The sequence below is a fragment of the Giraffa tippelskirchi genome, chromosome 12 (genome assembly GCF_054371585.1).
Source record: "Giraffa tippelskirchi isolate mGirTip1 chromosome 12, T2T-mGirTip1v1.2.pri, whole genome shotgun sequence".
Taxonomy (NCBI): Eukaryota; Metazoa; Chordata; class Mammalia; order Artiodactyla; family Giraffidae; genus Giraffa; species Giraffa tippelskirchi.
This window is the reverse complement of record NC_137286.1, coordinates 79,114,538-79,130,726: the sequence shown is the minus strand read 5'-3', so window position 1 is coordinate 79,130,726 and position 16,189 is coordinate 79,114,538.

Sequence of the window (16,189 nt, the reverse complement as noted above, 5' to 3'; positions counted from 1 at the left end):
CTTGTTTAGTTTTCCTTAGTCATGAGCTATTTTGAGTTGGACTTACTCATAGGTTTTCTGGTGACTCAGATGGTAAAGAATCTGCCTGCAATGCAGGAGACCTGGGTTTGATCCCTGGGTGGGGAAGACACCCTGGCTAAGGAAATGGCAACCCACTCCAGTATTCTTGCCTGGAGAATTCCATGGACAGAGGCTACAGTCCATCTGATTGAAAAGAATCAGGCATGACTAAGCGACTAACACTACTCATAGGCAGTTCAAGGATCATCTGGAGACGTTGGCAGTATTTGAAAAGAATTTGGGGTTCTTCTTATGTTTGTTCTCTTTTCCAGAATCCCCTTCTTCACTTTTCAGTAGTTATACTTTCCCAATCTCTGTCCTCTAGTTCTTCAGGTCAGTCAGAAATATTGTAATTTTCTATTATAAATTTTGCCATCATGTGACATGTTACGATCTCAGTTTAAAACCATAAACACAGGAAACTCATAGGAAACTCTCTTGTTCCAGTTCTCCTCACTCTGACAAAACAAATGCCTCCTTTTTAATCTTTCATACCCTTCAAGTAGCTCTCCCATCCCCAGGTATGAAGTTTGTCATCAGTGGGGGGTTTAGCCTGTTAGTAGATGGCTCAGGCATAGTGAAAGTAAAATTCAATGAAAATTCACATATCAATTTTAAATTTCCACTAGCCTAGGATGTACATATTTGGGCTTCCCTGATAGCTCAGTTGGTAAAGAATCCGCCTGCAATGCAGGAGACCTGGGTTCAATCACTGGGTTGGGAAAATCCCCTGGAGAAGGGAAAGGCTACCCACTCCAGTATTCTGGCCTGGAGAATTCCATGGCCTGTAGAGTCCATGGGGTCGCAAAGAGTTGGACATGAATGAATGACTTTCACTTTCAAGATGTATATATACAAGAAATTTTTCTTGTGTATTTGGTCACTATCATAGATCATAATTTTGCTCACTATCATAGATCATAATTTTAGGATGAAGCATATACCCCAGGTGACAGAGTAGAAGAGAGAAATAAATGGATTTTTAGAGATTTCATTCAGCTTCTGCATCATACACACAACACTTTAGCTTCACCTACCTGGACCATTCCTTTTACAGCAGATGCTGTATCTCTTTTATTGTTTTTCTTGTCATTATAAATCACAAAATGTTATATTTTGACTGACACAAGTTTTCTTAAAAGGTGAAGACAGTAATAATACATCCTGCTATATGGTATTTTTATGTATCCAAGAGTTTTTTCTGAAATATTAAAAATTATCTTGATCATAGAAAGACAAATTATTTTTGCTGCTTGTTTGTTTTTCTTCACTGCTAACATAATTTGCATTTTTTTTTACTTCTATATTACCATGCCTAATTACAATCCGTAGTCCAAAGAGAGGGTCATCAAACATTCGTTGAATGAACACTTAAACTGAGGAAGGAAAAAAGTCAGAGAAAACAGCCATGAGACCGTGTTTTCTAGATGTGGTAGACTAAACCCTTGTTCACAAGATATTCAGTTCCCCATCTGTGGGATGTTTGCACAACACTCTACTTTAAACTTTTTCTAGTTATGTGACTTGCTCTGCCTGGAGAACATGTGTTCTCCTCTCTATACTCCAGGCAGAAGCTTTCAGAGCCAGAGTGTTCTTTGTTGTAGTATTGTCTCTTGCTGTTGGCATCATGGAAAGACATGTGTAGATGGAATCATCACCAGCCTGGGTCACTGAGAGACAAAGATAAGCAGAGGCCCCCTTGGCACACTGTGATGACCATGTAACATGAAGAAAAAATAAACTTGGTTATGTCACCCAATTAAATGTGGGGCTGTTTCATGACAGAAACATGGCGAAAAACAAACGAGTGCCCGGTGGAACTCTGATGAAGAGTTATCTGAAAAATAAGTTATAAATATAGTTATTGAAAATTTATGGATAGTACTCATTTTTATTAATCAATATCTTAAAATATTAATAATGTGTATTCTTATATCAAATAAACCATTGAACTATAGTAATAAAATCTTTATCTAATATATTTAATATACTCATATTTGTGTACACCTAAATCTATTTTTCCTAATAATTGTTTAATTTATTCAGTGATGATTATCCTGTAGCAGGAGTTTTCAGAAATATATTCTACAAAATAGGGAGAAAATTCTATACTGTAATTGGTAGTAAAATTGTACATTTTAGAGAGTAAAGCTTTCTCAGTTCAGTTCAGTTCAGTCGCTCAGTCGTGTCCGACTCTTTGCGACCCCATGAATCGCAGCACGCCAGGCCTCCCTGTCCATCACCAACTCCCGGAGATTACCCAAACCCACGTCCATCAAGTCTGTGATGCCATCCAGCCATCTCATCCTCTGTCGTCCCCTTTTCCTCCTGCCCCTAATCCTTCCCAGCATTAGGGTCTTTTCCAATGAGTCAACTCTTTGCATGAGGTGGCCAAAGTATTGGAGTTTCAGCTTCAACATCAGTCCTTCCAATGAACACCCAGGACTGATCCTCTAAAGCTTTCTCACATATCTGATATTTAGGCTTCAGTACACTTCTTTTTATTATTATTCACTCTAGTTTAGATACAAATTTAGAGTCTTGACTATTTAGAAACTTTAGTCCTTTCTCAGATCCTTGCTTTAACTATTAAAGTTAAAGATGTACAGAGAATTAACAGCTGCCAAGCTGTAATAATAAAAATCCTCAATTAAGTTTATAAACAGTTAGATTTTGCTTTGTTGTCATTATGTTTACTTAATAAAATTTTACTAATTAATCATATATAAATGTCTGCTTTATTAGTTGCTGAATTAGATAGCCATGCAACAAACATGTATGCATACATTACCCCCTGCCATATATGTGCATAAAGGTACTCTTGAAAATTAACTAGCCAGAAGGTATTTCAGATGCCTTCTTAAAAATCATGTTGTCTTTACTCAGAGCAGTTAATTTAAAATATGAGAGAAATCAAGGCGATAGCCTTGTAAAAACACTTTTCCGCTTATGGCACAGACTACATTAGAGTACAAGGCAAGTATATCCAATGTCAGGTAAAGACTAGTATCTTAGAGATATGTAGGAGACAGGAGAAATAAAAGAAAAACAGGCCCCAGCAAGGGTTGCAAAAGGAATTAATAATTACTGATAAACGATGCTATAAGGCATGAGTCTCTTGGAACAAGTCCATAGGGAACAGCTCATAGTCTTGAAAACAAGATTTGATCCTGGGTCTGAAAACCGACCCCAGACTGTTTCCCAACTGGCCTCTCGGAGTCACATGTTTTCTGTATCTGGAGGAAAATCTATAGATAAGAATATTAGTCTTTGTTACTGATTTGTTATTGATTACTGTTTCTTAGTTACTCAGTGGTTAATGATCACTTTGTTCTTTGGCCCTGAAGTCACATGAGCTATAGCTTAACTCCCTGCACGTTCTTTCCTTCATGTCTGAGAGTATAATAAAGCTGGCCTGGATTCAGTTTCGGCACCTTCACCTTGGAGCCGTGTTGGTCCCCTGATCCTCGCCTTTCACTGAATTCTTGTGCCTTGTTTCTCATTCTCCCGCAGCATCGTGCTTTTCGAAACCCTGCTTGTTGAGCCGGTCTCTACAAGATGCAAATTCAGTAAGTAAACTATCATTAATATCTGGCAAATTACCTAGTATCCAGTGGAAACACATGCTGAGTAGCCAGGTATTACCTGTGGTTGTCAAGGTAGCAGTCACTACAAAATTCCTACTGACAGATTTCTCCTAAATTACACCACAGATATGTACCTGCTACCACCCACAATGAATGTGAATGCCTCAATGTTATGCACAAGAGAGCTAATCAATACAATAGTTTATTTGAAAAATGACTTGTTATTAGAAAACTCAGTAAGGTTTGCATTTCAAAGAAGTGTTCTGTGGTCTTAGATGAAGCTGTAGGTCCACAGTAAAAATTGAGATTGACATGTACACAATGCTATATTAAAACAGATCACCAGCAAGGGCTTACTGTAAATAAATAAACATTTTAAAAAATAAATTGAGCAAAAGTCATTAGTGAATCTCAGAATAAAACTGAAAAAAAAAGATGAAGTAGAAGAAAAAACATTCTTTATAATACTTTTTATGTTAAAATTTTGAATAGATTTCATTTCTCTATTTCTCATATTATGTTGCATATTTTATAACATTATATTAGTTTCAGATGTACAGCATAGTGATTTTATATTTGCATATACTGCAGTGTGGTCACAACACGTAGTTGCAAATTTTCACATTGCTTATTAGTTTCAAATCAATTGAATCAGATATTTGTGGATATAAACAATTATCTTCAAGAAGTTATATAAAATATATTTATTGGAAAGATGAGGATATTAAAATTTAAAGTTTTAAAATAAAGTTAGAATATTATCTATCTAATTAGGAAGATTTAAATTCCAAAGCACTGATTTTCATGTCCAACTCTTTGCAACCCCATTGAGTGTCCCACACCAAGCTCCTCTGTTCATGAAATTCTCTAAGCAAGAATGCTGGAGTGGGTTCCCATGCCTTTCTCCAGGGATCAAAGCCCATTGCAGGCAGATTCTTTACTGTCTGAGCCACCAAAGAAGCCCCATGAAAAATAAAATAATTAAAAGTAAATAAAAGAATAAGATATGATTGCATTATTTTCATTTATTTATTTATTTTTAGAGTTGTAGGAAGGTAAAAATAATCTTGGGAATATATGTTTGTCTGTATCCTTTCTACCTGTATCCTCATTGGCAGTGATGATATGAGGTGAGGCTCACCTTTCAAGATATATACCAAAGGGCACTAATTCTGCTAAAACTGATGATAAATAACCTTGCTAACTCATCTAAAATTTACCAATAAGACATGTATCTCTTTTTTTCCCCCTTCTCAGTGGTTGCTACATTGATTTTTTGTAATTAAAAGATAAGTTATTTCTTTTTATCTATTTCCTTTGGTGCTTATTTGTTTTTAGTTCACTTCACTTGATTTTATTCTTCACATTTTTAACAACTTTTAGATGTGAGGATCATAAAGTGACCAAGTAATTAGAAAAATAATGAGACGATTTCATTACCCAAACAAGGCAACAAGTTGACTGTATTTTATCTTCTACTTAGCTCAGTAAAAATCCTTCTAGTTCTTTCACTGTTCAGTCAATATCCCATTTAGTCTCAGGATAACTCCTTGTTAGTAATAACCTCCTAATAGGAGAGAATGTTAGAATTACCATTAATAAATCAGCAAATTTGGTGAAGCAGGGACAACAGAAACAGAATCTCTAATTCTATTCCAGGAGAGTAACAGCCTGTCCATGACAATCCAAACAACATGTTGTCACAAGTATTGTTGCTTGTTTTTTTAAGAAATTCATTCTCTGTGGAAGAGTTAGGAAAATCAGCTCTATGGCATATGTACATAGACTGCCTATAACATAAGAAAATGCTCTAGAAGAGCTCACACATGGGAAGCAGAAGGAGAAAGATAGTAATCAAGGAAGCTTTCCCATTTTGTCCCAGTAGGTCCTTAACATGAGCTCTCCAGACTGAGAAAATGTCTCATCATTTTATGAGGACAAATTAGCACTGACAGCACAGCATATTATTAGAGATAATAAAGCAAAGATTTCCTGGTTTCTAACTTAGCTTTATTTACTTGTGAGTGGAGAGTTTCAGAAAAAACATCTACTTTTGCTTTATTAACTGCCAAAGCCTTTGACAGTGTGGATCACAACCAACTGGAAAATTCTTAAAGAGATGGGAATACCAGACCACCTGACCTGCCTCCTCAGAAATCTGTATGCAGGTTAGGAAGCAATAGTTAGAAATGGACATGGAACAACAGACTGGTTCCAAATAGGAAAAGGAGTACATCAAGGCTGTATATTGTCACCCTGCTTATTTAACTTCTATGCAGAGTACATCATGAGAAACGCTGGGCTGGAAGAAACACAAGCTGGAATCAAGATTGCCGGGAGAAATATCAATAACCTCAGATATGCAGATGACACCACCCTTATGGCAGAAAGTGAAGAAGAACTAAAGAGCCTCTTGATGAAAGTGAAAGAGGAGAGTGAAAAAGTTGGCTTAAAGCTCAACCTTCAGAAAACTAAGTTCATGGCATCTGGTCCCATCACTTCATGGCAAATAGATGCGGAAACAGTGGGAACAGTGGCTGACTTTATTTTTGGGGGCTCCAAAATCACTCCAGATGGTGACTGCAGCCAGAAAATTAAAAGACTCTTGCTCGTTGGAAGAAAAGTTATAACCAACCTAAGACAGCATATTAAAAAACAGAGACATTACTTTTCCAACAAAGGTCCATCTAGTCAAAGCTATGGTCTTTCCAGTAGTCATGTACAGATGAGACAGTTGGACTGTAAAGAAAGCTGAGCGCCGAAGAATCGATGCTTTTGAACTGTGGTGTTTGAGAAGAGTGTTGAGAGTCCCTTGAACTACGAGAAGATCCAACCAGTCCATTCTAAAGGAAATCAGTCCTGAATATTCACTGGAAGGACTGATGCTGCAGCTCTAGTATTTTGGCCACCTGATGTGAAGAACTACTCACTGGAAAAGACCATGATGCTGGGAAAGATTGAAGGCGGGAGGAGAAGGAGACGACCGAGGATGAGATGACTGGATGGCATCACCGACTCAATGGACATGAGTTTGAGTAAACTCCGAAGGTTGGTGATGGACAGGAAAGCCTGGTGTGCTGCAGTCCATGTGGTCATCAAGAGTCGGACACGACTGAATAACTGAACTGAACCTGTGATTGGACAAGGACAGTCATTATTGTCATTCCTAAAAAGGGAGGGACTGAAAAATATCAGTAGCTGATGATCACAAAGCAGGTGGCTTAGATTATCTAAGGAGTGTTTACCATTTCAATTCAAGCTCTTGAGGTGGTTTTAAAGACAGGTCACAAGTTCTTTGATATCTCTCCTCCAGAGAGGTGGTGCTCAAGTTCCTGCCTCTCCTGTGTTGTCTAGGTTGCATGGCTTTCCTCTAGTGAATAGAACATCATAGAAATGATACATCCAACATTAGATTATAAAAGATTTCAACTTCCCTCTTGAGTTTCTCTCTCTCTCCCTCATTCCTCCCTGTCTCTCTCTCCTTTCCTCTCTCTCTCTCTCTTTCTCATTTTCTGCATAACTCATTCTCAGGGCAGCTAGCTGCCATGTTGCAAGGACACTCAGACAGCCAACACAAAGTCCACATGACAAGGAACCACCAGTGTGTGAGTGAGTTTGCATGTAGATGCCTTTTTGCCTACCAACAAAAATGTGAATGAACTTGGAAAAGTGTCCTGGAGATAACTGCAACAGTGACCAACAACTTCATTATAAACTTACAAGAAACCCAGTTCTAGAACAACCCAGCTGAGTTCATCCTGGATCTCTCATCACAGAATCTGGGAGATATAACTAAAAAAGATGCTTTTACATATTGATCTTTAAATATGTGACTTATATTCAATACCTTGTCTAATTTAGTATTTATGTGAAAGGAATATGCTTGGACAATGTACAGAATATTATTTATAAATACACACATATATATATAGTTAAAGTGTAATTTATTAAATGCAAGGAATCCATTTGCATTTTTCTGGTCCTATGATCACAATAGAAAATTATGATTTTATCTTATTATAAACATTATCCCCTGTATCTTGTACATCTTTATTCCAATATCAGATTTTCCTTCATTTTTGATTCCTTTAAAAGAACTATGCAAAACACTTAAATATCTACTCTTTCTTCATTTCTATCTTTAGACTAAGTGAATCTGGTTCTCAAGTAGAATACTGATTGATAATAAATCATAGTTAATTTCATTATAGTGAAAGGGCTAGTTAGATTCTTTGAGGAGATGAATGAAAAATAAAAATGATAATGCAACAAAATTAGTGATATGGGGTCCTGAGTGTTAATTAAAATTTGAGATAGAAGGATTATTCAAGATAAAAATGCAAATACTACCTTAACTTGTATTTCATAAAACTAGATAAATATCCAAAGAAATCTCATCCTTAAACTCTATGTGTAGGGTTGTGTGCAGAGATGCTTATTAAGCAGAGCAGACTAAACAATTTGCTGGTCTCAAGAATGATTTAACAATGGAGAGTATCATTAAAAGACAGAAGGTTTTGTAGCCAGAATCCTTGAAGCTTTGTGGGTGTTGATTTTCTGTTCAGGAATCTTTCTTTTTTCATCCGTTCTGTCTGTGCTTTCTCCCCTCTTTTATGCCTTGTCAGTGTTGCTGACTGCTGATGAGACAATACTTGGTGTAAACATCCACAGGGAATCCTTCGCAGATGATACATTTAAGATCTGAAAACTTAAGCCCTATTTTATGAGTGCAATTTGGGTCAGGATGCCCAATTACATATGGTAGCCATGTGCCTCTGAGGATTTTTAGGGAAGGAAATATCCATGCTCAGCCAAATTTAATGGGTTTAGGGGAATCTAATGACAAGAAGTCATTTAGAAAAATTCAGAGATAAGTTCCAAGTAATTTCTAGGAATTTTAGCAAAACACACATACAATGCTATAATATTTTGTTTAATAGAAAGTAAAAACTAAAGCAAGAGAAAGTAAATTGCTCTATGTTTAACAGAGTGAGTTACACCGGAACATAAACAATATTAAACCGGAAATAAACCATATCAGGCATTGCAATTCATTAAATATGGCTTTGAAATGCCACCTACTTTCCAAATTATCTTCAGCATTAAAATGAAGTTAATAATATTTGCTCTTGCTCAAGTTTGTTTAAAGGGTCAAATTATATAATTTATAAAATACAAAATACTCTAAATTTTAAGTGACAGTGTTATCTCATATGTCAGGTAAGGTCATTCAGAGCAGTAGCATTTGATTTTTTAAGTCACATTTAAAATGTTATATGCACATAGTTTAAAGACCATACTGAACAAAAAGACTGATGCTGAAAAAGGGCAGAACACTAATCTGGTACTTTCCTCCCCACTCTCCCTCCCTTATCTTCATGCTTCCGAGCAACATAAGATATTGCTGTTCTGCTCTTTATTAAGCTCAACATTATCTACTTACATCCTACATCACAGAATAAGATTGGCATCTTACAGGCTTTCTTCTCTGAAAACACATCCCCTCTTTTTATTCTTTCAATGTAGTTTTATCACAATTTTTAGTTAAATCAGTGGTCAATCTGTATCTTTTTTATATGATTATAGTTTCTTCTGGACTAAAAAGTGTCATGTATGATTTTCTTCATTGTATGTTAATTTTTTTCTGGAGATAGTATTCTCCTTACATAACAGTTTTATTCATAAAATGTACATTGCTATTTTATCTATTTCACCAGATCTTTCAAATATCTACCAATATTTTTCAAATGCTCAAATGTGCAAATTTTATTTTTCTTCTCCTGATTTCCTCTCTCTTGGAAACTTACCATATTCTGCTTCAACTTGGACTCTGTGACCTGGTACACTGCTAGTGCCATGAAATTGTCCTTTCCTTTTGGAATTTCTACCCATGATCTCCTCTGCTGGAGCTCTTATTCACTCTGCAATTTGTAGTACATTTTCTTGGTTAATTTATTGTTTACTGCAGCCCAGTCTCCATTAGATTTCAAGAAAGAGCACAAGGGAAGGCAATATTCTAAGGTTTGATTTTATTAAAAAAGTAGCCTATATATGTGTATATATATACACAGTACATGTATATTGATATATAGTTTGATGAGCACGGTGGACTAAATGATGGCCCCAATAAAAACAGATATGTCTGTGTCCTAACTCTCATAACCCCTGAATGTGACCATTTTTAGTAAAAGGGTCTTAACAGATTCAATTTAGTGAAGGATCTTGAGATGAAATTATTTTGGATTTAATATGGTCTCTAATTTCAATGAGAAAGTGTCCTTATAAAAGAAAGGAATAGGGAGATTTGAGATTAAGTCCTAGGGGAGAGAAAACCATGCCAAGATTGAAGCAGAGATTGGAGCCATGCAATGCCAAACCAGGTATACCTGGAGCCACTATAAAACACAAAAGTCAGGGAAATATTCTACCCTAGAGTCACAGGAAGGAGTGTGTTCACAAGAACTTGATTTTGTACTTCTTGGTCTCCAAAGCTGTGAAAGAATACACTTCTGTTATTAAAAAAAAAACAAAAACAAATTTGTACAATCCTAGGAAACTAATACAGGTAGATAAGAATTTTAAGTAGAAATCATTTTCACCCAGTGTTGCATTTTAAATTATTTCTCAAGTCTAATTTTCAACAACTTTCACATAACAAAGTTTGGTTTATGCCTTTCTAAAAGCTTAAGATATGTTTAGAGATTTTTATACTGATACCTTGGTATCATCTTCTTCTTCAACATTTTACATGGGGATTGGCACTCACTGGATCCTTTCAATAGTAGACTCATGCTCTTCAGTTTTGGAAAAATTTTGTTTGTTTTAATGTAATACTTTCCCTAGCTTTTTTTTTTTTTCCTAGCCTTATAATTGGTGGTTCAGTCGCTAAGTCTTACCTGACTCTTTGCAATCCCATGGGCTGTAACCCACCAGGGTCCTTTGTCCATGGGATTTCCCAGGCAAAAATACTAGAATAGGTTGCCAATTCCTTCTCCAGGGGATTTTCCAAACTCAGGGATCAAACCTGAGTCTCCTACACTGCAGGCAAATTCTTTACCAACTGAGCCACTAGGGAAGCCCAACATTTTAATTAATGGATTCCTAATTGTCTCACTGTACTCATTTTTTATCTTAGGAAGTTCTGAGTTTTATCCATCAAATTTGATGTTTTAAAATGCATGTAATTTTACTTTTATATTTTGTGACTTTATTTTTTCTATGTTTTAATAGCATCCAATGCTAAATGATCACTTTTTATTATTTTTCTGAAATATGAAACATAGTATCTAGCAATCCTTTCTTCTATTTCCTTCTACTTCTGTTTCATCAGAGTTACGGTTTTTAGTTATTTATTTTGATCTCTCTTTATTATTGGAATGTTGTTTCACAAGTCCTTGTTGACTTTTTCAACAATATTTACTTAGATATTGTATGCTTTGTCAACAGCTAGAGTATTCTACTAATGTATAAATGAAGATCAGTTAGTGAGTAAGTAAGCATAGCTGATATACATCCATACCTAGAAGTCCTCTCCCTTAAGGTAGCTCAGTTTTTCCCAAGAATAAACCTTCCAAATCCTACAATTTTTGATCTGAGTAAAAGACAAGTAAAAAGATGAAGTGTGGTTCTTCATTTCTCTGTGTGATTTTTTCCCACTTTTTCAATTCTATGTCTCACTGCCACTTTTGCTTCTCTAGGAGAAATGAAGCTGAAAAATATTCCACAAAATATGCCTATTCCTGAAATGCAGTTGGGTAAATTGCAAGCTTAAAGCTGGAGAGGACAAACTTACACGCCTAATCAATATAAAAGCTGATTTTTCTGTTTTCCTGATCTACTTCATCTCTTACATCTTGAACTTCTGAGCCTTTGCAAGTGTCTTCTGGTCAGATCCACTTGATTTTCCTATGAGATCTTCTCTATGAAAACCAAGGTTCAATTTATATTATTTTCTGGTTCATAGTCTTCTCTAATAATTCATCAGCACTCTTGTGTCCTGTCATAAGTCAAGTTGAGTCTCATTCAACTTGTGAAATCCTCAATGCCCATTACACTTTTTGAAACATAGCAGATTATGTATAAGTACACAATGAACTGTTAAAATATAAAATTTGTAGCCCATAAGTCTTTAAACTAGAAAAAAAAGTCCAATCATGGTTTGTTTACTATTAATTGATCCTTATTTTTAATTAAATAATATATTTTTCTATGAGTAATATGATATCTAATGAAAGAAATGCATTTTAGTTCTAATTTTGGAGAAACAAATTTAAACTTTTGCATAAGTAAGAAACACTGTGTATTATTTAGGTTCAAGATGAATAAATAGATTTAAAACTTGAAAAATAATTGGAGTCTCTACTATTGCACAATTATAAGTTCAATTTCCAAATAAACAGCCTTTGTGAATAGGTTAGAATCTGAAAGAAATTCAGCCAAGTCTTAAATAAAATGGTTACATCTACATAAAAAATGTATTTAAAGTGAATGTGAATTAATTAGGATCAATAATGAAAGTCATGTACAGTGAGAAATTAACAAGTATCAGACTTGAAAAATCAATAATAAAGGAATTACAGAAAACAAATAATAAACACAAAATTATGTGATGAAACTTGTTTCAGTGAATCTAGATATCATGTATATTTCAGTATGAAGAAAACTGTCAATAAAATAGTGTCATTATGTTTTTAAAAAGGATATAGATTTATAGAGAAACCTGCATTGTAAAAAAGGGATTGGGGGGGGAGTCTCAAAAAGATAGCATTGAATAAAACACTAATATTGCACATAATTAAAGAAAAAGATTATAAGAAAAAATAACTGGGAACTTTTCTATTAAAGTAATTATACCTCAAAATTCATAATTTTTAAATAATTCCAGGCTACTTCAACCACAGAGTAGCCAATGATATGCAATATATCTACTTAAGAATAGCAAATAAAATATTTCATTAAGTGTCAAGGAATAGTGATAAAAATTCAAATTTACTTGGATCAAAGCAGAGCCTTATGAATATAAAACTAGCTGAAGTATACCAAACAAAATGTCAATGTATTTAATGGAGCGTCACAGGGATCAGTGTGAGGGCTGATCTTGTTTAACAACTTAATTAATGATCTGGAAGATGGAGAAAACGGTGTGTTAATGAAATTTGTAGCAGATATGAAATCGGAGGCATTGCCAACACCAATTAACATAACAAAATTATTTTTAAAGGAAAGTTGGAGAAGGTTAGATTTATCAAGAAGAAGGAATAATCATATATTTAATATGTGAGAAATAGACTTATCAAAAATACTTTGGGGGGGGGAAACAGAATAATGCTTGCATCTAAAATAGTCGGAACAGAAATATTACTCTTTATTAAATCACTGGCATTTTTTCTGGTTGGTTAAGAGCAAACTAGTATTCAGTAAGTTCCATGCGTATGAACCTTCAAGTACGAACTCTCAGACTTGAATTTCAGGCATGAAATTCATGCAGTTTGTCTCATCTTCTACTGCTGCTGATCCTTCAGCTCTACCATATCCCACTGCTTTTCCCTCCTCCTGTTGATAATTCTTCTTGTCTGTTCACTCGAAGCCAGCCCCAGTATGCCAGCTATTGTACTCTAATACTGTACTTTTTAAGACCCAGAGCAAGACTGCCATGTGGTTGGAAGATCATCACCCTAGAGATGGGCCCTCAGATACAGAAAACCAAGTCTGGGATTTTTCTCCAAAAATCTATGTTTGATTCACCCTGATATACAAATGAATTACCCCAGAGCTCTATACTAATTTCAGAAGGAAAACATTTCAAAGCAGGTATTACTAGTCTCCTACTACCTGAATCCTATTTTTGAGCAGTGCCACTTCCCAAGGATACAACCAATATATACTAATTGGAAAAAGTATATCTACATACTGGCTATAAACCAAATTGGTAGGAGGAGTTATGTTCAGTTCAATTCAGTCAATCAGTCATGTCCGACTCTTTGCGACTCCATGAACCTCAGCGCCAGGCCTCCCTGTCCATCACCAATTCCCAGAGTCCACCCAAACCCATGTCCATTGAGTCGATGATGCCATCCAGCCATCTCATCCTCAGTTGTCCCCTTCTCCTCCTGCCCTCAATCTTCACCCGCATCAAGACCTTCTCAAATGAGTCAGTTTTTTGCATCAGTTGGCCAAAATATTGAAGTTTCAGCCTCAACATCAGTCCTTCCAATGAACACTCAGTCCTTATCTCCTTTAGGAGGAGGAGTTGTGATCCCATGTCTATTTTACGACACTGAAATAATATTATCATTAAAGGATTTGTGTGTGTCTAAAAGTTGTTTAAAAGCAGTTAAAAGTATTAGAATATATTTTAAAAGTTGGAAGGGGGAGAGAAGTTGAGTTGAAACATATTATACTTTTATGCAACTCATAATTGTTTTCTGTCAGAAGGCCATTTCTGTTGATCATAAATGTGTTTCACTCACCAGGTCTTTAGGAGAACATTAATGTATATACTAAACTGATTCTTTTTCAGGATGGCATTTTTTCAGCCTGATTTTTTTCTCCATATTTTATATAATTTAAACAATTAACAGGGACTTAGGTCTGAGAATAAGATCCCTGGCATCCTTATATTTCTGCTTGCAAATTTTCAAAGTAATTATACTTTAGTTGCTTGTTTTGCTTAAAAGGCTTCAATAAATCAAAGTTTTCTGTTTCTTCAGAAAAAATAAATAAATAAAGTGTGAGAAACAAATGTAAATATGAGAGAATTTTACAAACAAACCATCCTACATAGTCAATAGAATTTGGACATTTTCAGAGAGTGCAAATACTCTAAAAATGAAATTTTTTTTAATGCAAGATTGGCCTGCAAATTTTGATATTAAATTACAGAAAACAATATTACTAAAGTTAATAGTAGAAATAATGATGAAGTGATGAAGCTTGATGGGATTTATGTCTGCATGATTAAAAACAATGAATTGGGAAAAAACAGATTAACGGTTCAGTTTAATATAGTCAATACACTGTGATCTGAAGTTGTTAAATAGCTATATTTCCATAAGTGAGTGATTTGGTAGCTATATCAGTAAGTTGACTACATAAAGATCGTAATGATTATATTTGCCAGAATAGACCCCCTCCCCCAACCACTGGTTTAAAGCAAAAGTTTATTTCTTGCTTATGGTGCATGAGTAAGAGATGAGCCGAGGGGGTGCAGATGGTTTCTGCTTCGTTACTCATTCAGGAATCCAGTGTGGCTGAGGCCCCATCACCCTGGAGCCACACTCTATAAAGTGCTGGCCCTCCACTTCCCCTGTGGAGGAAGAAGAGAGTGGAGAATCCCACACATGCCTTTGCTCAGTCCAGAATTAATACACATCACTTTAGTTCACATGGCATAGGGTTTCATTCAACTTCCAAAGGCCTAAAAATATGTAGGCAAGAAGTGAACTATTTGGTGGTCATTGCCTCTGCTCCATGGAGAGGACCAAGTGTTACTGGGAAGAGACTATAAGCAAGTAATGGGTGATGTGGTGCACCTGTTGTGGGGCCATCATTTTGGGCTGATGGCTTTCCTCACTGTGGTCACTAAGTCGTGTCTGGCTCTTGTGACCCCATGGACTGTAGCCCGCCAGGCTCCTCTGTCCATGGGATTTCCCAGGCAGGAATGCCGGAGTGGGTTGCATAATTCAATGAGGCCTTATAAAAAGGTTAAAGACTTCAATTTAAGAGAATTGTACTTCAATATGGAAGCTTGCTTACCTTTACAAAGCATCATCTTCCTCTGTAAGTAGGAATACCCAACTCTGCAGAATTATTGCAGGAACTGACACACACCGTTTTAAAGTACCAAACATTGTGCCTGTCATATTGTAGCTGCTCAATAAATCTGATTTATTAAATTTCAAATTTATCCCTTGCAGTGTTGTCAATGAACCTTATGCTTTGGAAAGAGAAAATTACTTGTGTAAGCATGGTGTAAATTAGCTAAAACTTAAAAAAGTCCTTAGATATTACTGATGCATATGATCCACAGGAGATTTCAACTCCATGGCCAAAAGTTAACCATTTCCATTCATTAATAAAGATATATTTGCTACTTGTGGGGACAGAATATAGTGGTATAAGGCATATGACAAAACAAAGAATAGTTCTCCTTTCAGAGAGGCAATGAAAGTGATTCTACAACTAAATCATACTTTATGATGATATCATTGGAAAAGTTTCTCAAGAATAAATGTATATCTGTTTATTCAACAAGTAACAATTGAGTGGATACTCAATATTCCAACATTGTTACAGGCACTGGAAATTGCAAGGGAATGAAAAATCAAACTAAAAACAACACTTATCTTCCCATAACTTATATTTTGGAGAAAGAAAGCAGATATTTAAGTAAATAGGTTTACTATTTCAGGCTGCATGTGCTACAGACAAGGGGGATGATAAAATCAGGAAAGTGTGATGTGTGGAGGATGTTCAGCAAGATATTTGACAGAGGCTTGCAGTAAATAAATGACTCTGCAAGCATTTGAAGAGTGCCACACCAG